Source organism: Drosophila montana, unplaced genomic scaffold (assembly GCF_035044405.1).
Source record: "Drosophila montana isolate Dmon_TW-CO22-7 unplaced genomic scaffold, ASM3504440v1 contig_2127_1, whole genome shotgun sequence".
NCBI lineage: Eukaryota > Metazoa > Arthropoda > Insecta > Diptera > Drosophilidae > Drosophila > Drosophila montana.
This window is the reverse complement of record NW_026997035.1, coordinates 62,501-86,490: the sequence shown is the minus strand read 5'-3', so window position 1 is coordinate 86,490 and position 23,990 is coordinate 62,501. Positions and strand designations below refer to the sequence as shown.

At 37.8% G+C, this 23,990-nt stretch overlaps 1 long non-coding RNA gene across 5 annotated transcripts in view; it reads right to left on the bottom strand.

Annotated features, from left to right (window-relative positions):
- The window catches only part of LOC135427166 (uncharacterized), a 198,976-nt gene that overhangs the window by 121,289 nt on the left and 53,697 nt on the right, over nucleotides 1–23,990 (bottom strand). For all 5 annotated transcript variants that reach the window (XR_010435998.1, XR_010435999.1, XR_010436001.1 and 2 more), the window contains exon 3: nucleotides 3,766–3,833. This is a non-coding gene — a long non-coding RNA (uncharacterized LOC135427166). The remainder of the gene's footprint in view (nucleotides 1–3,765; nucleotides 3,834–23,990) is intronic.

The window sequence follows — 23,990 nt, the reverse complement described above, 5'->3', positions numbered from 1 at the left end:
GTTGCTGGCAGCTGTTCATTGCTCGTAACCGCCGCCTCTTGAATGATGTTAACTCAATATAAGGGTTCTTAGCATGTATTTTAGCGTGGAGCGCGAATCAGCTCATTGAAAATGGTTAAAAAGGGTATATTGGTTTTCTGTAAATGTACACATATTCTTGATCGGCATCAATAGCCGAGTCGATCTAGCCTTGTCTGTCTGCCCTTCTATCCGTCCATCTGTCCGTAAACTTCAATATTTTTGTATTTAAGTTTTATTATTAAGTAAGCAGTAAGCAGTATTAAGAAGTCAGGAATATTTAAAATATATATATCTCTATATATAAAACTGTTTGTCCTGACTGACTGACTGACTGACTGGTGATCAACACACAGCCCAAACCGTAAGAGCTAAGAAGCTGAAATTTTCACTGTAGTTACCTTATGTGATGTAGGTGCACGTTAAGACGGGGTTTCGGGAAATTCCAACCGCAACTGTGGAAAAATCGCGAAAAACGTTTGTATGTAACTTTTTTGTTTACCATCCGATCGGCCTCAAATTTATTTTCAAAGGTCTTTGTTCAAATTCATTTGAGGGGTGTTTCGCACTTTTTGGAAAATGCATCCCTCCTTGGTGGAAATGGGGGTCAAAAATTTGGTGGGTGACGTTTTGTGTTCAAATTTATTTCCAAAGATCTATAAGAAAAATCATTTAAGACGTGTTTCACATTTTTCGCAAAATCTAAACTCCTTCGGTGGAAAATGCATTTCAAAGTTTTTTTTGGTGAATTTTAAGTTTGTTGATTTTACATTGATTTTATAACATACGTGCCACGGGCAAGGCCGGGTTATACCCGCTAGTAATACATATATCTCTTATTTGGTAACATTAACATGAATAGTTTTTGCAAAACTTATAGAACTGTTCATTCAATTAAAAACAAAAACGTTACACTTGGCATTTCTAAAGTTCGAAAATTAATTATTTTTTAAACATATTTCTCATATTTTCGTCGAAGAAACTTGTTATTTAATAGACTCTATTAATTATATTAAAATGGTCGTATCATCATTTGGACATATTTTAGGGAGTGACTCCGGCCATGCCAATGCTGCCAGTAAATGCATCCAGTGGTTTCTAACTCATTCGTGTCTTCAACGTTACAGTCGAACCTTTTACCGTTTAGGTTGCTAAGAAAATTATTGCAAATATTAAGCATTATAAAAAGTAACAACATAATATAATAATTGATTTACCTAAACGCGCAGCTTTTATACCACCAGCTACCTTTCAACATCGAAGCACAACTCTGTTTGTTATCACTATCGTAGGTTGAAAAATTACTTCCTTTGTGGTATTCCATGGAATCACCGGCATTTCCACTGAATTTGCCAATTGAAATCAACTTGTATTTCTCTTGCTCACTTCCAATTCGAAAATCATCATATCATATCTGGCAAAACGCGTTTCATTTTCCTGATCCACCAGTTGAATGTAAAGTTCGTATCTCTGTGCGCTCGTAATTCTGTGTAGCTTTTCAAGTCCAAGCCAGAATTCTTCTTTGACGTTTCGAAAGCCATGTTTGTAATCCTGCCATGGTCGATAGAAGTCGACTTTTCCGTCAATGCGGCGTTGCATTACGGTCCACCCTGATCCCGCCAGATTCGAATCGCATGACCCGACAAACGGGTCCAAGCCTTCAACTTTTAATGCAAGGATTCCCGAGTAGTTCTTAAGATCAACACAACTGGTCGGGGGATACTCAACTATCTGTTTGTATTTAACTAATTTCTTTTTAAGGCTGTTAAGTTCGAAATCTTTATCAGCTACGCATAAAGAGAGGTTTGACTGTGCTTAGACGATCTCTGCCTCGTAAATATCTAAACTATCTTTTAAATTTGGGTTTTTGGTTGTCGTATTCTGCAACTCTATTTCACATTTCACAGATTTCTCATTTAGTTTTGTTAATTGTTGTACGTTGTTTTTGAGAGTTATTGAATTAGTTTCGACAATTTGTTCCAATTCAGCAATTTTCTTATTTTTTATTTTGATTTCATTGTTTGCCTTTGCAAAATACTCAAGCATTGGCTTTGTTATTCGATAGGCATATGCACTGCATATTTCATCATTTTCGTCAAAAGACTTGCAAGACTGGAAAGAATTTGTAAATTTTGTTATCAAATTCACGTTAGCCTTATTTACTCACTGATTCATTTCCGGTCAAAGAGTCTGTAGCTACATCCACAGGCCATATAGTTATTAAAATCGCAAACATTTTAAAATTTAAGAACATTTTGCATGAGCATATAATTATTTTTTTCGCGCTGATAAAGAAATATTTTTAATTCGCGAACAACACCAAATGTCACCGGCTTCACAGAAAGCGCCTTTAAATAAGATTCTGATGCCACGATTCTATGAAATGTTAAGGCTGTTATATTCTATATATAGGTGAAACGGCATGGGCATTGGTTAGATGAAATAGAGCTTTGCAATTGAGAAATTATTTTGACAAGTAAGTACATCCATTGAATACTCTCTCCTAGCATTCAAACTCTCACAAGTTGTTCTCATCAGCTTATTATATTTAAAAGTATATGAATGGATATTCTTAGTAAGAAACAACTTACGTTTCCCAATAGAAACAGAAAACCAAACAAAACTGCACTTGTTTCCTGCACATATTGATCTTAAGGTGCTGTTGCTCAGCTGTTTCAGCATATAAAAACTATAAATTAATAGGCCAATGGGATGCTGGGTGCTCTGCCTCCCCCAGCAACGCAAAGGCACCAATAATGGCCTCATTTGAGAAGTAATTAAAAAGGCAGAACCCCTTTTTCGAATCGGTCTGTCGCAACGGGACGACAAATATTAATCGCATATGAGTGCGCCACAGACATAAAAATGAGCAGCAATTAATATGCGGGAATATTACCCTAGACCATTCCGGCGTATTTCATATAACATCGCACATCTCTCCCCGTAGACCACTCCGAGCAAAAAAAGGAGAGTAAAATGTACAAGAAGATGCAGTCCTAAACGAAATCTAATTTACAATAACGAGAGCGCCCGAGCCCTTGTGGTAGATTCTATTGTTGGGGATTTATCACAAATACATATACACAGTATATACAGCAATATATATTTTTTCTCTGTAGCTGGTAAGCAAATGTGAGGCGGGCACATCAACGCGGAATGTCATAAGTTTGACAGCGCACAATTTACACGTTGATGGAAAAGGATACTGGGAACGCGCGCAAGATACGCTCTATGGATGCGCATTTGCTTTGTAGCTACAAGCATGTAGATACAGATACAGAAACAGATACACATGCAGATATAGAGACATGTGCATGTGTCCGTACGCAAAGTGTGAAAACTCATTTGTATCAAATTTCCCATACACGGCTGAAATGGATAGAGCAAGAGGAGGAGCGAACGCGGGGGCGACCCAGGGCAGGTCTCGCACACACAAATTGATGTAATAAACTCTACGCGACTGCGGCGCTGACAGGACAAACTTGTCGATGTCGATGAGAATGTGAATGAGAATGAGGATGAGATTGGGTATGAGAATGACGACCCTCCTGGCAGCCAGTGCTGCCATGCAGGGGTGCTAACCCGCAGCCAATACGACTCTAGACTGGACGAACTATATATTTGGCATACCCTGCACTAAAAAGCACAGAATATCTGAGATGGTAGAGAATAATTTTAATGTATATCTTCAAGAATAGAAAGAAAAGCTCTGAACTTAATATATTATAAATATAAACAAACACTTACCTTTTGAAGAAATTTCCAATTCCAACTGGTTCCATCCAAAGATCTCTGAAGACAAAACTTAATGAAAACTGTTTTAAATAAAATAAAATAATTCAAATTAGTTTTTAATGGATAATTTAATAATAGAAGAAAACTAATAATAAAATGAAATAAGAATAAGATATAAATAAAAGATATTTACAGGGTATTTACGTTGGCTCGAAGCATTTAAACTTTGTTTTTGTGCCCTGCGCTCCAAGCCAGTCACTCACAGAGTTTGACATTTTTGACATGGTTTGTAATTGACACTTGCACTTGCTACAACAGCAGCACCACCACCAGCAACAGTAACAACAACAAAAACAACAAAAACTAGATATTGTATCTGTATCTGTGTGCAGCTCCATCTCCATCTCATCATCACGTGTCTATATCTCATGCTGCCACTCCCAAAATGATTTATTTCATCACTTGCGAGCCACAGTAGAAAAAAATATAAATAAGAAGCAAACATCACATTTTTGAAAGGAAGATGGGGCGTGTAGAGTCGAATGGGGGCAGGAACTTGAATGTCAGTCAAATTCGTTGCGATGAAAAATATGTAGACCTATTACAAAGCTACTTTCTTGCCGTTATTATATTATGCCAGTGCAGAAGATTTGTCATTTGCTGCGTACCCTGCAAACCCTGCACCAGTTCTCAGCACTCAGCACTCAGTTCTCAGTTCTCAATTCTCACTTCACAGTTCCCAGTTCCTACTTCTCGGTCTGCGTGAGCCCACAAATGCGACTCTCTTTTGTGTCTGTCTGTGCCTGTCATTGACGCCCAATTGATGGCTACAAATTGTGCGTGGTGATTTTTATTAGATTTGATGTGGTAAACAAGTCGTTCGTGTGTGGGGCGCAAAGAGTGGGTGGGGAACACAGTGTCTTGGCAATAAGTGCCACAGATACAAAACTGCGTGCACAAGGGCTGTATAAGAGAAATATAATAGCAAACACAATTCAGCTAAGTTTACAAAAATAATCTACAGCCTAATTCCATTAAAAAAATAATTTATTATATATATATACATTTTATGTATTGACTTTGAAGAGAACTGAGCATGAACTTTTTCAGCTGAAATATTAATCGTATAATCTATATAATTGCGCAACTTTATTTAAGCGCACGGTTTCTAGAAGAACTTAAAAAAAATGATTTTCAGGCATTAGAAATTATTCTTAGTTTAGCATTTTAAACTCATAATCAGCTAGTTCTTTAATTAAATTGTATATATATATATATATACTAGCGGGTATAACCCGGCCTTGCCCGTGGCACGTATGTTATAAAATCAATGTTCTCAAACAAATTTGGAACTGATTTTGAAACTGATCGGACGGTAAACAAATAACTTTCATACAAACGTTTTCCGCCAATTTACCACTGTTGCGAGTGGAATTTCCTAAATCGCTGAAACACGTACTCATTACATTTTTATGGATACCTTTGAAAATAAGTTTGAAGCAAATCGGACACAATTAAAAACTTCGCAATAAAAAATCTTTGAGTCGCATTCCACCCGAAAATGTTTGAATTCTGCGAAAAGTGTGAAACACGTCTCAAATGATTTTTCTTATAGATCTTTGGAATCGAATTTGAGCGCGAAACGTCACCCACCAAATCTTTGACCTCCATTTCCACCAAGGAGGAATGGGTTTTCCGAAAAGTACGAAACACCCCTCAAATGAATTTGAACAAAGATCTTTGAAAATAAGTTTGGGGCCGATCGGATGGTAAACAAAAAAGTTACATACAAACGTTTTTCGCGATTTTTCCACACTTGCGGGTGGAATTTCCCGAAACCCCGTCTTAACGTGCACCTACATCACATAAGGTAGCTACAGTGAAGATTTCAGCTTCCTAGCTCTTACGGTTTGGGCTGTGCGTTGATCACCAATCAGTCAGTCAGTCAGGACAAACAGTTATATATATAGAGATATATATATATATGTTGTTGAAAGGAAAAATAAGTAAACCGTATGAGCATTTGTTTTGTACGTACTATACAAATAATTATAAATGTATTTATTTTTATTACAAAAAAAGGTTTCTTTGAGCTATAAAAGATAGAATTTTTAAAATTATCTTAGATGATTTTAGTTCTCAGTAGCTTATACAACAAATATAATTTTAAATCAAATATTTGAATGCGTTTTCATTTAAGTTATTGCGTTTCCAAAAAGAACAATAACATTCGTATACATAAGAATATTATCAAATTATTTTTTCCAGTAACTATATTAATAGTTACTTTAACTAGGCTCCACTTGCAACAATTTCATAGAAATTGCATTAGATGGGACTAATTAGTATTTCAAATAATAATCAATTCAACTGTCTTCGCAACTAATTTGTTTTTCTCTGGACCACATCTACAGTGTGTAACTGAGCCAGCCAATCTGCCTGCTAATTAAAGTGCTATATATATATGCTGTTATCTTAGCTCATCAATCTAAACATTCATCTAGTTATCTGGCAGCTGCATAGCATATCTAGAAGATGAATCCCGTTTTCAAGTGCAGACATTCCGTTTGCATTTCGTGCCATTCACAAAGATTATTCACAAATTAACACGAGATCAGTTGAAATGTTGCCCGGTTCGGTTCGAGCCACACTCACAGTCGCAGCGCAGTCGCAGTCAATCGGAACTGCAGCCACAACGTGCTGGCTCATAAATCAGTTGAACGAACTGAAAAACAACAACAGCAGCAAACAAATGGAAAACAAAATATTCAAAGAGCGCCACGCACTTTCACACACAATTTTCTGCACGCACTCAGCCAAAAAGCGTTAATTACACTAATTATGTGTGTTTGTTGTTGTTGTTGTTGTTGTTGTTTTTCTTGCTGCTGGGATCCATGATAACGAAAATAAATATGAAAAACAAAAAATAAAATATCATTTCGTAGCGCGGAACACTTTGAAGTGATCCAAATAAAAATGCAGACACACCTCGAAAAAAAAACATAAAACTAAAACAGAAACCAAACTCTTTCAAAGCAATTATGTGAGCCAAAGGTTTCAATGAGAGAGAGAGAGAGAGCGAGAAAATAATATTACGTATTGAAGTAAATATATAAATCTTGCTTAAGGTCTGTCTGACCTGAAGTTTCAAAGGAAACACCGTAGCCCGGAAGTCGAACTTAGATAATACACATGGGTTCGGTTTTTGGGCTGTTGTGAGGCAGTTTCTGCTGATGTTGCGGCTGTTGTGAGCTCCCCAAGTGCTCCCCTTGCTGCTGATTAACATAAGCCCTAATTGCTTAATTCGATTGAGCCTATACTTAGATGATGGCACATTTGCTTCTAATATTTGTGCCTATTGCTTTTGTTTTCTTTTTTATTAATTCTATTTTTCGCTTTTGCCGCTAATTGCCGCAAACGCCCCAAACTAATTTGAAGGCGCTCGTTTTAGCAGCAACGGACAATCGAGGAAAATGGAAAATATGAAACCAGACGAAGTATTAATGCTCTTGCATCTAGCTTTGCTTAGATGTAAACGGATAAACTCATGGTTGATAAATTAAACATGTTTAAAAACTGGTAACTTGTTTTTTTAAGTTTTATCATCCGTTTTCTTGGGGGCTCGAACCCGTAACTTCGTACTTAGTGTATTAAAGCGTTTTTTTGTCAGGCATCAACTTATTTTATTTCTGATCCAGCTAAATCTGCATTTTAAGACTAAAAGTAACACGAGATAATAATCTTTTACCTAAAAATTTGAATGTTTCTATGCACATTAAACAGGTTCACAAAATCCAAATACCCTGCGGTAAGTGTAACAAAAAGTTTATTTATGCTCGTCTATTATTTGCCGGCTAATTAGCTTTGTTTTTTTTGCCCGCCGACTGTTGCTAATTGTTGTTGCAAGTGTTTCTATATTAATTATGGCCAACGCTTTGCGCAAATGTATCTGTATCTGTTGCTCTGTCTGCATTTGTATCTGTGGCCGTAGCTGGGCAAAGCGTGCCCAAAACAAACAGCCGCAGCAGGAGAAACGCATCAGTTAGTCAACTGTGCAAATAGTTGTCACCATTTGTGGCAGCCACATGTGTCTGCCAGTTTCTACCCAGGCAACATATGCCTCCCTTTGGCTGTGTTGCGCTTGGCCTCAGAGATTTTACGTTAAATTATACGGTCTGACTGAAGTGATAAAATGTTGCACACGCGGCATGCGACATTTAGTTGGCAGCATTGACAGTCAAAGCGGTTGCTGGCAGCCAACAGGCGAACTCAGCCTGGGCCCAAAGTCAAACAGATGAGAGATGAGATGCATTTTTATCCTCATTGTAATGATGCGACTGCAAAGGCAAGTTGAAATAAAAGTATATATATTCCTCATTCTGTTCCATAAAATTGGCAATTTTGTATACCCTTGTAGAGGATATTATAATTTCGTCATTAAATGTGTAACTTATAGAAGGAGACATCTCCGACCCCATAAAGAATATATCCTATTCCATATCAGCATCATCAATCGTCTTGAAACTTTGCATAGATCCGTCTTTCTGTTGCAGGGAATACATATGTCGGAGCTAATCGGATCGGACCACTATATCATGTAGCTAGCAAAGGAACGAACGGTCCAAAAGTAAGTTCTCGTATGAAAACTTGTTTGATGATCAAGATATCAAACCCAAACTCGGCATTTATAAGTTCTACTATGCTCCCTACATATTTCCCAAATCTTATCAACATCGGTCTTATACATCAAATAGCTGCCAAAGGAACGATCGGTCGAAAACTAGGTTTTGATATGGAAACCTTTTTATATTAAAATAACTTAACGAAACTCGCGATTTATTACTTCCATTATGATCCTCATATGTACGCGAAATTTTATCAGCAGCGGACCCCTATATCATATAGCTGCTATAGGAAACCTAGCATTTGCGAGCTGCACTATTCTCACATATCTGTCGATTTTGTAAGCATTTCAGCACTTAATATTATATTTGACATATTCAGTATAAAATGCATTTCCATTAAGTGCCAACAGATGGCGCCAGGCACAATCAGCTGTCAAATTAACCCAGAACGTATCAGAAAACTTGGCTCAATCAATCAATGAAAACAGGTTAACCTTCACATACGTAGATCCAAAATTTGCCTACAGATGGCGCTATTAGAGCGCTAACTAGATTGATGTCCACGATCTAATAAGAAACCATCTTTTATAAAATCATTGAAACCTTTTTAGGATATTTTTATCAATGTTAATATGAGGCCCTAACTCCAATTAAACCTTTAAATGACATATTTAACAATCAATATTCCTTGGCTAAGCGATCTCTAATTGTGTTGTCAGTTCAATTTGGAGCATTCGCATATCAAACAAAAACCAACAACAAAAACCAGCTCGCAACTTAATTTGAAAAACACAAAACAAAATAAATAAATAAAAAGAAGAGAAAAAATACTGCTACGATTATAATCAAATGCTGCCCTGACATATCAACCACGGGCGCAACTGAGCAGAAAAACGCCAAGCATTTCCAAAACAAATCCATCATGATCTCGTTGCATGCGCTTTATATACATACACACATACATACATATATCTCGATATGGGAACCGCCCTGAGTTTAAAATCCAGCCAAAATGAACGAAACTTTCAAAATTTATGAGCGCGTCCAAAGCGGATGAGTTGACAGCTGACCAAGAGACTGAAAAAGAGACAGAGAGAATAAGAGCGAGAGAGAAATGGAACAAACGATCATCTGTCATAACTTAAATTTTGACAGCTGAAAAGAGCCGAAAGACTTTGCACGTAGAACTCTCAAATCGAGGCCCCAGAAATAAGCCCCAAGAGCCACGCTTTGTTTTGATATTGCAACTCAACTATAAATTAAGATTTATTATGTATTTGTTGCTATACGCCCCCAACCACACCCCACCCCACCCCGCCACACGCCCACGCCCACTAACAGGCTGTATGGCTTTCAACGCCCGCGCAATTATAGAGCATCATGCTGTTGTTGTTGTTATTGTTGTTGTTCTTGCACTTGTTCAATTGCATTTGTTGTTGCTGCATGTATTCAAATGTTGTATTTCCTCTGCTCATTCATCAAATGCTGTGGGCTTGTTAATGTATCTGTATCTACGGCATGCATCTGCATCTGTATCTGTGTGTATCTAAATGCGCTGCATGCATAATTTGTTTTGTTGACGTTCTTGTTGTTGTTGTTGTTGTTGGCTGACTGCCTGCTGTTTTGCATGCGCTTGAGAGACAAATTTGTGCGTGTCATCAATCAAAAATTAAAACATTTCAAATGCTGATGTATTAATTAAAGTTACATGACGCCTCAACATGGTGAGAACAGAATCTTTTTGGCATTATTCACTTTAACCAAATGACAAATTTTATGCACTCGTGAACTTGTCTTAAATAAGCGTTGTCAATTGCAATCAGTTTCACTTTGAATATGTAATTAAACTTAAATTGAAGACGAATGTGCATAAGATATTTTTACATATTAATAAATTGAAATTTGGGACAGCCATTTTTGCATTGTGTTCAACATTTATGTTTACGAAGTAAACTTCAAAAATGGATTTCATAATATTTATAGTTTTAAAAAATAAAGTTTTTATTTTTTTTTTTTTTTTTTTGTGTTAAAATTCTTTTATTTATGGCTAATCTTCTGTTACTCTTGCTTAGCAACTAAATAATAAAGTAGTTATAGATTAATAGTTTTTGGGGATAAACATTATAAGTATCAATAAAAGTCCCAATTAATGATTTAGCAAATGTTAAAAAATAAATACTTGTTAGATACCAGAAAATCTAATATATATTCAAATTTAGATAAATTTTCATATTGCAACCCTTATTCAAGACTCCTGCGTCTTTATTCTATATTTCAACTAGATAAACGCCATAAATAAATACTAGCTAAGCAAACTGAAATATTCGATTTAATCGCCTAAAAAAAAAAAGATTATTTTTAATGAACACTTGACAAATCTAGAGAAATCGAGTTGTAAACGACAAAACCCTCAATGGAGTTCATTAAAAGGATACAGCTGCAGTTGGAAAATACTCAAACCCGAACCCAAACCCAAACCCGTAACAACGGTAGCCAAACACACCTGCAAAGTTGGCTACCAAACAGTAGTTGGCGATACCAGGAAAAAATGAATGTCCATAACAACGCGTAGTCGTAGGTAGTCAATTTGTACGCCCCCATATTGCTAAGCCAGTCAAGGACTCGACTGACGATATTAAATGCGATCATAAACCGCTGATAGTACTCCTTTTTCCATGCTCTTGGTCCTTGTCAACGCCTCCACCACGAACTGCTGGATGTGAGTTTAAGTTATGTGAATTAAGAGTTGGGTACTGCTCTCTCTCTCCCTGTCGCTCTCTTTACCCTAAGAGTGGAGCTGTACTTGGCTGAAAGTTAATAGCATTGTGCGCGCCTAAGCATGTGCTTCAATTTATAGAGGGACCCGAGCAGATATGTGTCCTTAGCGAGGACATGGCTGGACATACAGATGCATGCGTAAAGGCGGGGTTGTGGTGATCAAGATATGAAATGTGTGTCATCATTAGTACGCTGACAAAGCCAAGTCAAGGGCTGTTGTCCTTATTAGACGCATACGAGGGAGGGTGACGGGAGCAGCGGTCAGTCACAAAACGGTTGTGTAATAAGAAAATTCTATTCCATTCGATTCGATTTTTACTTGACTATTGTGCTGCCATGGGATTGGATGTTCTTCTGCCAACAGGCAGTGTAATACTTAGTTGCTTACCTGCCACATACCCCCGCTCCCCACTCACCTAACCGCTGCATGTTCCCCTTCTCAGAACCTCGTTGTTTTCCTTGTTCTGTTTGCTTATTTATATAAGTAAAGCGGCAGGAATGAACACACACTGACACACACACATTGTGGCTGGTCTTCCAGTTGTGTGGCATGCCACAGCATAGACACATATTTATTTATTATTGACGACAGGACAGTGAACAGGACAGTGGACAGGACAGTCACCGTACAGTTCGAGAGGCATCTTACATATCCAGCTCCAGCTCTAATGCCTGGGCGTAAGTGCTTCGTTTGCGCTACTTATGAGATACTTCAGATCACAACGCGTGCAACTATTTACTTCGTAACGGAGCAAGGCTTGTGGCATGGTCATTCACTTGCAGCTGCAGCCTGCATATTAAAGCCAAAAAAATACATATATACATACATATATATATAAAACCAACAAACTTTGCCCCAGACATAATTCAATGGGGCACGTGTTGCATGCTGCACGAAACTCTTTTGCTGCACACACATCAACCTTATCAGACTCAGACTAATGGTATCAATTTTCAAGAATACTGTTAGCGCATGGGCAGCCGCGTTAAGAAGCTTAGTTAACAGTTTATCGAAGGCGCTGATAATTTGCATTGATAACAGCGCTAACGGCATTGCCACACAGTTTCACTAATTGGCGAAAATAAATGGGAAATCTGATACGAAAATAAAAAATATATATGGATACAGTTGTATAAATACCTACAGCTGATGCTGATTTACAGGGCCTTAAACTGACTAGTATTGAAATTGTTACTAAAGAATCCAAATTAATTTAAGCTTTGTGCTAGAATTTCGATTAGCGTTTAACCATTTTTTTATTGCTCTAAAAATATTAATACAATCATAAATGGACTCAAAACAGATCAATAGATTTATGTTTATATTTCATATATTCCTATAAATGTGGATTTTATTGGCAGAAAAATATAAGTTCCATCCAAAAACTATTTAAAGAGCCAAGCTTTTGAAATAGATTATGACAATACATAAAATTAAGCTTGAGATTAGAGAGTTTTCAAATATTTGAAAGGCTAATAAAGTAAGTTTTTATTCCGTTCTTTTCCATTTAAAAATAGAAACTTCGTTGAGCAGAAGACATCTGCAAGTCTAACTAATTACTTGGCCTGACAATGGATCAACGAAAGATGTGCAAAGGATCTGCATGGGCGCAGCTGTAATGCAAATCCTCGAGACATGCACAAAGAGATACGCTCGTCTCGATGTCAAGCAGAAATCGCAGCCAAAACACTTAACTCTGATGGCAATGATAGGCACAGTGCACTGGGGCGTAGTTCATGCCGTAAATTGATATTTTCCACGCTCTTTAGTATACCTCAGTTCCTCAATTCTAACCACGTTCCGAAATGATGACATAGAGCAGCATGCAGTCTCAGCAGTTCCCGGTCTCGTTCTCAGACTCAAATTCGGTCTCAGTCTCGTTCTCAGTCTCTCAGTTTTGATCTTAATCGGCCCTACCTGTTTCGACAGATAACCACAAATTGTTTGCTGCCTCTCATTGTTTTTTTCTCTTTCGTTTTTTTTTTTCAATAATTTTCGTGTGCGTTTGTTTTTTTTTTTAAGATTCACATCAGCATGCGTCTATGTCCTTTTGCGTTTGTCTTTGGGCATTGTCAACAGCTCTTTGTCAACTGAGAGGCCTGACGCACGTACTCGCTGTGGTCCAAGCCCAAGCCCAGGCCCAGGCCCAAGCCCAGAACCGAGCCCTGCCCGTAAGACAGGGACCAAACGCCAGGGCAAATTTTAGCGTTGAGCGACATTGTCTATGTCTCCCGGTCTTTGTTCTAGCTGATATCGATCATTAGATAGCTGTCCCATTGTTGTTTTTCTTCACACACATACACGCACACACATTTCGACATGTACTACGTGTGTCCTATGTCATCAATTATTATGTAAGTTTGCCTCATTTTTTTCTTCTACGCTTAGACGTACTTCGGTATTCGTGGAATCCGCCAGGACAGCACACGAAGACATGAGACATGAGCACATGATTAGCTGGAAATATTTAAGGCGTGTGTTTGTATTCATTTTTGTTTTTATTTCCCCCCATTTGTTGCCCTCGACAATGTTTTGATACACTCTTGATTTAGGGTTTTGTATAGACTGTTATCGAATTACGTAATACATTTGGCATTTTCTGGCTTAATGAGTTTAAATGTAGGTTTTTGTATATGCCAAGGTCCTTAAGCTTTAATTTTCGTACGACTAAAATGCAATATTTCTAAGGTCAATCTGAGGATCTACTTCTATATAAATACAAACAAATTTATTCTGACTGACTAACAGACCGTTTGGAGGATAAGAGGTAGGAACCTGGTACGTTTAATTAAGCTTCCTTTTGGGTTGAAAGTGAGCACTAGCCTGGTTTTTCGAAAATTAGCAACAAGCACACGGCCTTGCAAATGCGCGTCAGAAGCCTGCGTTAAACTAGCAGATATTTGAATTGATATTTGCTATTCATATCAAAGAAAAAATTTAAGGTAATAATAAGCAAAGAATTGAAAAATAATTGGCTACTAACAACAATAATTTAAATGTATATTTTTTATGTACAATTACAATGCTGCCATATTACAAGTCGGGTCATTCCCTCTTGTATGTAATAAAAGTGTTTTGCCAGCTTGAGGTGGAACCATTCAAGCATTATTCTTATTTGCCAGCCGATTAAGATTAAGATCAGTTCACTATATCATATGTACTTTATTTATGTTATGCCCAAAACACAAGCGACTTCTCAACATATTTGGAACTGTTGCCACATATCGGCATATATATCTTTCATTAATTTTACGACTGTGACTTTCAGATTGTTTTGGTTTTTGAAGATGATACGCGGATTCTCAATCACCCCCTTTTTAAAATTGGTACTCGCAGCCAGTCTGCAATTATGTATTTGAGCGCTGACTTTCTCTCCAACTAACCCAGTAACAGAGAATAAAAATAAGAAAAAATACTTGCCACTTGGCATTGCAGTCTGATTAATGTTTATAGTCACACCTACTCAATTGCAGAGGTGCCAAAATATAAAAAGAAAACAACAAAAATGAAATTTTACACCTGCAACACGCACAAAATTGCAAGTCAGGCCAAGAAGGCGGCAAAATCGACACGCTGGGCAAAAAAGTCTGGGCCCAAACGAAAAGGAAAGAAAAAAAAGGTGGCCAGAACAGGAAGCCATAAATAACAAATTAGAGAACTCTCATATACAAGCTACGCACATAACATATCATTTGATATAATTTCTAACACACTCCTAAGTCACAGTCGCAGTTGCAGTCGCAGTCTTCTTCTTGCTCGCTGCAGGTGCAGCTTAGAGTTGGTTGATTGGCGTCCATTTAACGCTGCGTGAGTTGGCTCTGACCGAGGCCGCGGTAGGCGCCCTTGGCCAACAGTATTTCTAGGCGTTAACTGTAATTCGTTGGCGGCCCAGCAGGAACTGGCACCTTGGCCAACAACAGAAGCCGCTGTTGCAACCGGCGTAGGAAACGGCTTTCGGATTTTGCTTTTGTTTTTTTTCGTTTTCTGTCTCGCTCTGAAATTATGGGTTCGCATTTTGTTTAATTAAAAAGGCTCAAAACAGCCGCAACACACACACATACGCACACGTCTCGCTTCTTGAAGGATATCCTTGGCCAACACCTTTTTGGCCCGTTGAACGCGCCGCTTGTTAAGCATCTTCGCGCTGTGCCCTGGCGCCGCCGGCCAATTAAACCACTTGCTCAAAATCATAATATCCCAGCATATATATAGTTTATAATGTTTATGATCTGCGAGGCACCAGACGCGCGCTCGCGACTTCGTTTGATGTGTGAAACAGCGCCCCGCGGACATACAAGATCATTTACTATATGATTTTCGTATTTTTGAATTTTATTACACAACCCAAACTAAACTCATGAGATATTATTCCGCTTTTCAAGGTGTTTTAAACAAAAAATTAAATAGACATTTTATATAAGCAAACGTATAAAGTATAGTAGTATAGTGAATGTAAAAAACAGCAATTGCTTTTCAGAAAAAATAGGCAAAAGAGACTACATATAAAAAGTATAGTACAAAGACTCGTCAATAATGGAACTCGAAGTAGAGATCTCTTTAAGATTAAATGCATAATCATAAATCAACTTTTAATCAATCGATTTTTAGACTGAAATATTTATTTGACTTATGATGTCTTTTGTTAGCTTCTTATCATGGCTAAATTATAAAGATTATATAGTTTCAAAGGGTCTTAAAAAATGTACATTTAAACGTGCTGCAAACTGAAAGATTTGTAATGTATATTATAAGTATATGGACTGACAAATATACCAATAACGAGAAAGTAGGGATATCTTGTAGACATTTCACCCTTGCAAATATGGGCGAATAGTGCAGCTCAAAAATGTTGGAGTTTGTTGAAAACATATTTGAAAACAGAATATTTTGCCATATAAAATCCCACTATGCCACAGATCTTTTAATCCGATGTTGATAAGATTTGGCAAATATGTAGGGAGCATACTTAAATTTATAAATGCCAAATTTGGGAAAGCCATCTTGATAAACAAAAAAGTTGTTCATACAAGAACCAACTTTTGGACCGATCGTGTATGATATATGCTATAGTGGTCCGATCCTGCCGGATCCAACACATGTACTGCCAGCAACAGAAAGACGGACCTATGCAAAGTTCCAAGCTTTAAGACTGAGAGACTAGTTCGCCTAAAAACAACTCGGCTTTTGATACAGGTCGAAAATATATATACTTTAAAGAAATTAAATACCCTCTACAAGGGTATAAAAATAAATAAATGTTTTAAATTCTATTATCAAAAATATTAAGAAATAGGAATTTGAAATTCAATGCATTTTCAATGTGTAAAGACTAATATTAATTATTGACAATTCATACTTATAAAACTTTCAGTGTTCGATTGTGTTGCAAGCACCGAAGCCTTTGCAATCTGTAAGATCTCAATCATCCATAGTTTCCAGCAATATACAACATTTATTTGCCAGCTACTACACTTCTTAAGATATAAAAACAAATTGACCAAAACTATTCTGACCAAAATTAGGTATTATTTCACAAGCTGTATTTTTCTTTTTACTTTTTATTTTTTTATTTAGCTGATTAACAAACTGCAGGCAGTAATTTGAGTTTCGGCTGGTTCAGACCTTTGAGTTGCCGAATTTGGAGTGCGAAGGGCCTGTCAAGGCGAGCGAGTGGCCAGTTAACAGGCGAATGATTAATGAAGGAGGAGCACGGCTATCAACTTCACACTTGCTAAATATATTTTTTGGAGTGCAATACGTTGACGTTGACTGACTGACTAACTGACCGACCGAGTGACTGACTGACTGAGCTGAGCTGAGCTCACATAATTAGTGTTGGGGCAATGCTGCACAGTGGAGCGAATGTATGGAAATGCAAAATAGATAGCTTGTATGCATTTTTGGGTCAATCTCAGGAGCTTGTAGAGATCAGGACCATGGACTTATGAACAGAGCAGAGCTTTTGTTTATATATACTTCTAGAAATATATCTTAGACAAATTTTTCAAGGAATTTAAAAAAATTGAAAAGAATAAAATTTGATTTGAATATTTCGATGACAGTCATCTACACACAAAATGCTTATTTGTGAATGTTTTTGATTTTTGCGAAGTGCCAACTATATATTTAAATTGTGTCCCACTGTGCTCTGCCTTTGGCTTTTGCAGTTTTTGGCTGTCTGTTGCCCAATTGCTGTTTGCCATTTTGCATGATGGCCCCGCGCACAATTTGACAGCTTGAGTGCAAGGTGTTGACGATAATTATCAGTAATTGAGCAGCGAGACAGTGCGAAAGCTTTGTTCTGTAGGCTGTTAAGTAGGCGCCTAATTATTTTGACACCTGCCGAGGCAACTTGCGGCACGTAATTACAGGGTATGAGAAGCTCCATTCACACCTCGATCAAGGCCAACTGATTTAAAGGTGCTGAGTGGCAGCAGCAGCTGCATCCTGCAACGCGCAACTGGTAACTAGCAACTGGCAACTGCTGCAAGCTATCATTGATCAAGTTGAACGCTTATCAACTCGTTGGCTAGGCCCATCTTGAGGTCCTAGTTGATGGCTCGATAAGGTCGCGCATTGTTTGTGCTTTGTTTCGACCAAGATCCGTCCGGAGCTGGCCCATTGTCAACGCCTTACGCATTTTAACAACGCAATTTGGGTTTACACATGTGTCGTCTGGCTGCAACAGGAGGCAACCAGAAACCCTCAACCCGGCAACTGGCGCTATCAAGATAAACACACACTCACACACACAAACGCAGATCATGATCAGTGGCAAAGATAGCGCGGGGTAAATAGCAATAATATGCATAGGCATCTCTTTCATCTCTTTCATTTCATGGTCTCTCAGCTCGTTTCTCGGGTTTACAACATGTGCAGATTTGTTGTAGGTGTCAACCACATGAGGATCGCTCAGATAGGCATCTATCTGGCTTGCCTGTACAAGTGAGCATGTTTAAGAAAAATAAAAATACCCTCGTTTGAGGTTGCTTTTGAGGTTAGTTTTCGATAGGCAAATAGCACAGAAATTGTCGATTTTCTGTTAAAGATAAACTTAAGGGCAATATGTGCACGTCAGCTGGTCCAAATAGTATAAACAATACGATACTTCAAAACATTTTACTTTATGCGTAACTTAACAGGAAGTTGACGGCTTTGCTTCAACAAACATTTTTTAAATATTTTGTTAAATTTGATGAAATCGTTAAGTGGAAAAAAGGAAATGTACAAATAATATTCATTTGGAGTATATGTTAATGCTATAAAAAATCAATAGTCAAATTAAAATAAAAAGGAATAATTTATGATAAATTTAATCCATGCATTCATTTTTTAAATATTCTAATATTGAACACAAAATAAAACAGATAAAAATAAAATACTAAAATAAATATATAAATCACAGTCTTCCCAAATTAAAACCCTTCATTTATTCTCAGTTAATGTAAATGTATTCAAATAAATTAAATAAAAATTATACAAAAAGATTTTTAAAGAATCGTCTCTTAAAATTGAATCATAAGATACTTTTAAACTGGCGTTAACTGTAGAATTTTGCTTTGTTACTTCAAATAAGTGCTAAAGACAACAAAAAAAACGAATCGCAGGCACTTTAAATATCAACCGCAAAATGTCAAAGAGTTGGACACTTGAGGCGAAACACTTCCACCCCCAGATGGCGACAAAAGAGACATTACTTAACATTTAACATTTCAGATGTACCCCAGAAATTTCGCTGAAATGTCTTTGGACGCGTTGGGGCATACGATAATTAATTGCTTCATTACCAGTGCCGAAAAGTGAAAGAAGAAGCTAAAGCAAAAAAAAGCTAGAGTAGAAGTGCATCAACTACGAATGGGGCATGGTTGAGAGTGCAGAGTTGAATGTTGGATGGAACAGACAGACGTAAACTGAAAGTTTGACAGGGCAGCTAATTGAATTGTCTTTTGGCAGCAACAAAAAAAAACGTTTTCAATGAAATATGATGTTAGAGCCGAAGATTAAATACCCTTGCAGATATACAAAGCAATACATTTATAATCTAATCAGTTTTTTACATTAAAAAAAACTCAATTTAATATAGTATTCCTACACTATCCCCATATATAAGATTGATGTTAAGGCTCCTTGTTATAAGATCTGGCTTGTATATAGAGGAAAAAGCCAAACCTATTTGCAAGAAATCAAGCCTACGTACCAGCTATATATTTTTAATATTTCTTCCCTTCAAAATAAGGATCACCAGGATCTAATAAGACAGCTAACGAACAGGCAGACAGACAGAGGGACAAGGCTTTATTGATAGATACTATTAAATAAAATAGCTTCTTCAGCATGATACACAGTTCGTGTTATAACGAAAATACACTCTATAATAAAAGAAAATCAAAATCGACCACAAAGTAGACAAACTAAGAGAAAATGCTTTAACACAGCAAATACCATTATCTAAATTTAGGTATATAACATTTTGGTTTCTTTTGTTTTTGTAGCAGTACGATAATGTGCTTAATTTAATTTTAATGCCTGGCCGATGATGAACTAAAATGTTTTGTTATTCAGTTTTATGGCGTTTTGTTCTTGCCAAGTTGGCACAACAAAATACCAGAGCCAACTCAGACCGCCCGCTAATAGTGTCAAAAGTTTAATGATGAGGCCCGCCTGTCACTTTTGGGGCTGTGTGCCGTTAAGTAGTCGGCTAAGGCAAACCTCCAGCCCCCAAACACCCCACCACCCACACGCAATCACTAACCCCAGTTTCAGTCGCCGACCGACATGTCTGCCATGTTCGTGCACGGAGCAGCTGTCAGCGGCAAAGTGACAGCGCCTCTTTGCCATATTGCAGATGCGACTACAGCGGAACAGGGGGCTAGAGTATGTATATAGGCAAAAATAAGGTTAATTACCGCGAAACAGAGTCATATAAAAACTATGCCTTGAGTATAAATTTAAATTATGTAATTAAAATAGCACCTTTTCATGCAGCACAGCTAGACCAAGCGACTGTCTTTAAATTTGAAAATTTCTTATTGGAGACAATAAGCAGAAGTTTCATGCAGGAACTCAATTATCTCTCTAGAAGCTGAACTAAGAGAAGACTAAGATATAATTTCACTCCCAAGGATGGAACATTAGTTAAAAATTTGTTGCAAGACAATTTATTTGTTTTCCGCTGTGCTTTGAAACTGTCTTATATAAAAATGACAACTTTTTGAATAACACAAGCAGCTATGGCTTTCGGCTAAGATAATGTTATATCCATACAATAGCCTGGGATTTAAACTTGAAACATCGTTGCTTATTGGGTCACAGACAAATCATTCAGCGGGGACTACTGTTAACTTATTTTCATGTGAGAATTAAAAAAGTCTTTAATCATATCTATTAGAAATTATTTAAGCACTTTGAAAATATGTCTGCTAGAAAAGTTGGATAAGAACAGCTATTAAAAACATGCTTTTGAAAGGATTTCTGCACCGCAGTTGAAATAACAAGTGTTCTGAGCTGCGGCTACGACAGAATTTTCACATTTTCACGCTGCTTGATCGATCGATCGATCGATCGGCTGCACTTAAAACAAAATGCACGCATTCGGAACAACAACAAATATACAACAATTAGCAGGAACACGAGAATTAGCTGGACATACAACAGCTAGAGAGACAGTCAGGGAGAAAGAGTGAGAGAGAGAGGAGCTATGGGCTACAGAAAGTTTATTTGTTCAAGTCTTGAACTGCCGCTAAATTTTAGTATAACTCTATTTCTGGTGTTACCTTTTGTACTTTTGCCGCGCACCAAAGGCAAACATTCAACAAACAAACAAGCAAACTCCAGACGATCCAACTGAGACTGAGATCAGTTTTCAGTGCAACAGTTTCTCACAGTGATGAGTGGAATCTGGGCTTGGGATTGGGTTTGGGTTTGGCATGGGATCGGGTTCTGCTAAGCGCAGCAAACGCTCACCGGGTGTTCATTGCAATTGCTGCCAATTAGAATTAATGCGTTTTTTATAGAACCAGCTCAAATTTCCCAGACACTGTCAACGGGAACAGCACCCACAGCGCCAGCAGCAAAAGCCGAACCGATATCCCCGCCTCCTCAGAAATTTGCTAAATCCCCGCCGACAACAATTTCCGTGCACTAAATCATCATATTGACTTGTCCTCGTCGTCATCATCATCATCATCATTATTATCAACGTCATTATCTCCATCGTCTCCAGCAGCGCCAGTCATCGCGTCATTGCGTGGTCCGCACTTGAACTGGCTCAAGTCAAATTGCCAATTTGTGGACGCCACGCGGCTTTGACTCCCGATAATTGTGCGTTTCGGAGGTGCAACTCAGGCACAATGGGCGAGAGACTTCAGTTTACACACATATCTACTCTTGATTATAAGTATAAAAAATTGAGTATACAAAAATGGTAGAGTATCTTTATAAAATGTCTTCAAAGAAGTTTTGGATAAGTTAAAAAGACACATAAATTATCTTAGCGTGGCATTTCATTATTATTCGTTTAATTTATAAACTTCTGGGTATTACATAAAGAGTATTATCTTTATCTGCATGTCTCCTATAGAGAAACTTAGCAGCAGAAAAAATAATTCGGAACTTTACAATTAATGGTTTTTTTTTAGTATTTGAGCTTGATAAAAAATTGTAAAATTTTCAAAAATATTTATTAGTCGATTGAGTAGCGTCGTGGGCTAAAATTTTGAAACCCCGATAAAATGAAAGACAAACTATGTTCCCCTTATTTTTATGTCTAGTTATTGATTTTGTTTTCCCATTGTCAGACAATTTTAGAATTGAGCTACTGCCCAGCTTCTGGTGCTGCCACAAGCTCCGCCGCAGTTGCAGTCGCTGCCTCTCTGTCGGCAACTAGCGCTGTTTCCTGCTGTTGCTGGTTTATGGGACCTGTGAACAGCTCAACTGCAACAACAACAGCAGCTGGGTGCAACTTTTTGACATTTACAATTGCAGGCGTAATAAAACTTGCTGCTGGGGGCAGCAAAATTGTCAGCTCGTTAGGGGCTTAAGTGTTGTTGTTTCTATTATAAAACAACAGGGCATAATTAAGGCTCTAAATTTGCTGTTATAAACGGCACTCCCACATGGGCTGCCAGCACATAGAACACCTCCCCACCCCCCACAGTACCTCCCCCGTAACGCGTTGCTATTGAAATTAATTAATTAAATTATGAGCTAGTTGCAGGAACATGTGACATGCGGCACGCAGCATGCGGCATGTCAGTCAAAGCGCATTGAAAATGCAACAAAAGCTGCATAGAAATTACAGCTGTCAGCAAGCTGCATACACACAAACACACACAACACCACACATACTTGCGCACAAACACACACACACACTCTGTTAGGATTGAGGACTCGTTATTGGCTTCACTCGCTTTTGTTTTGCATTTGCACAAAATGGGTCAAACCCCAAAAACAATCAAGAGACGCACCGTCCCGTCCTGCGGTCCCTCTAACCCAATGAGCTTGGGCACTAATTAAGTGGGCGTGGCCATGCCTGGGTGACAATACACACTATATATACGAATATATATGTATGTGTGCGAGGGCGTGTGCATTGCACGGCAGCGCGGTTTTCCATTATGGGCCCCACAACAGTTTTTGCGCGGGCGACCCTGACAGGCTTTTGATTGAACGCCGCAACACGTCAGCTGGCTGTCAAGTATACGCACTGTGGCCATGCCACTCTCACGCTCTATTGGCTCAACGGACAGCAGCGCCCTCGTCCTCCATCTCGTCCTCGACTATACATAATTACACTGTTAAGGCACCAGCGCCGCCCAGCTTGACCCATTGCTGGCCACTAAACATTTATGCTGTGCAAATTTATAGAGCTTGCTCCAAAAACTTTCAGACCACAATGCTAAGACCATCTATTGTTATGCTAAAAGCTAGGCGAAACTTGCCATTAGAGTTGTGCGAACGATTAGAGACACTGGCTTAAAGAAGTTTTTAGATATATAAAGGGAAATGTTTTTAAGAATAATCATAAATAATGTTTTTTTACTTCTCTCAGCGGGAAATTATTTTAAAAAAATATATCTAAATATACAAACGAAAATTAGAAAATCTAAAGTTGTGAGTTAGCTATGATCAAGTTTTTCTTTTATATGATGGAGGGAACTGTAAAAAAAAAGTGGAAATAGGTAAAATATATAAATTCGATCTATGTGGGTGACATGCCAAGTCTGTCTTCCCACTTAAAAAAAATATTCACTCTTTGCTTAGACACAGATCTCCATCGATTTTCTCAAAGGGTGCGAAAGTATATAGAACTATATAAAATAAATGATTTTAAAAAACAATTCAGAAATAGGGGATTCAAAATAGATATTTATCGATCTTAGCAAATTTGGTGGAAAGAGATATTTAAGTATATCTGTATCAAGCAATAAGTTACATCCTTTTCCTTCCAGCTTAGTTGATAATCAACTTTTACTCATTAAAGACGGTTTGAAAACGATTCCAAAACGGGGGATATGCAAACTATATTTACCAATTTATGGAAATTGAGAGGGAGTTATCAAAACACAGTAATTAATTGGATCCAACTATTAAAGCCTCTGAGCTGACGATCGCGTTCGAATCGACAGTTCAATTTTTTCATGTTGACACAGCCTTCTGTTTATACATTCTCTGAACTATTGGAGCTGCCCACTGTCGTAGGCGTTGACCCAATGGACAGTCAAATGGATGAGCAGTCAGCGGGGCAGCCACGCACACATATGTCATTCAACAAAGGAGCCGGACCCCCACACCCGATTTTCTCTCAGACCCTACTGTCCTATGATATATACAGC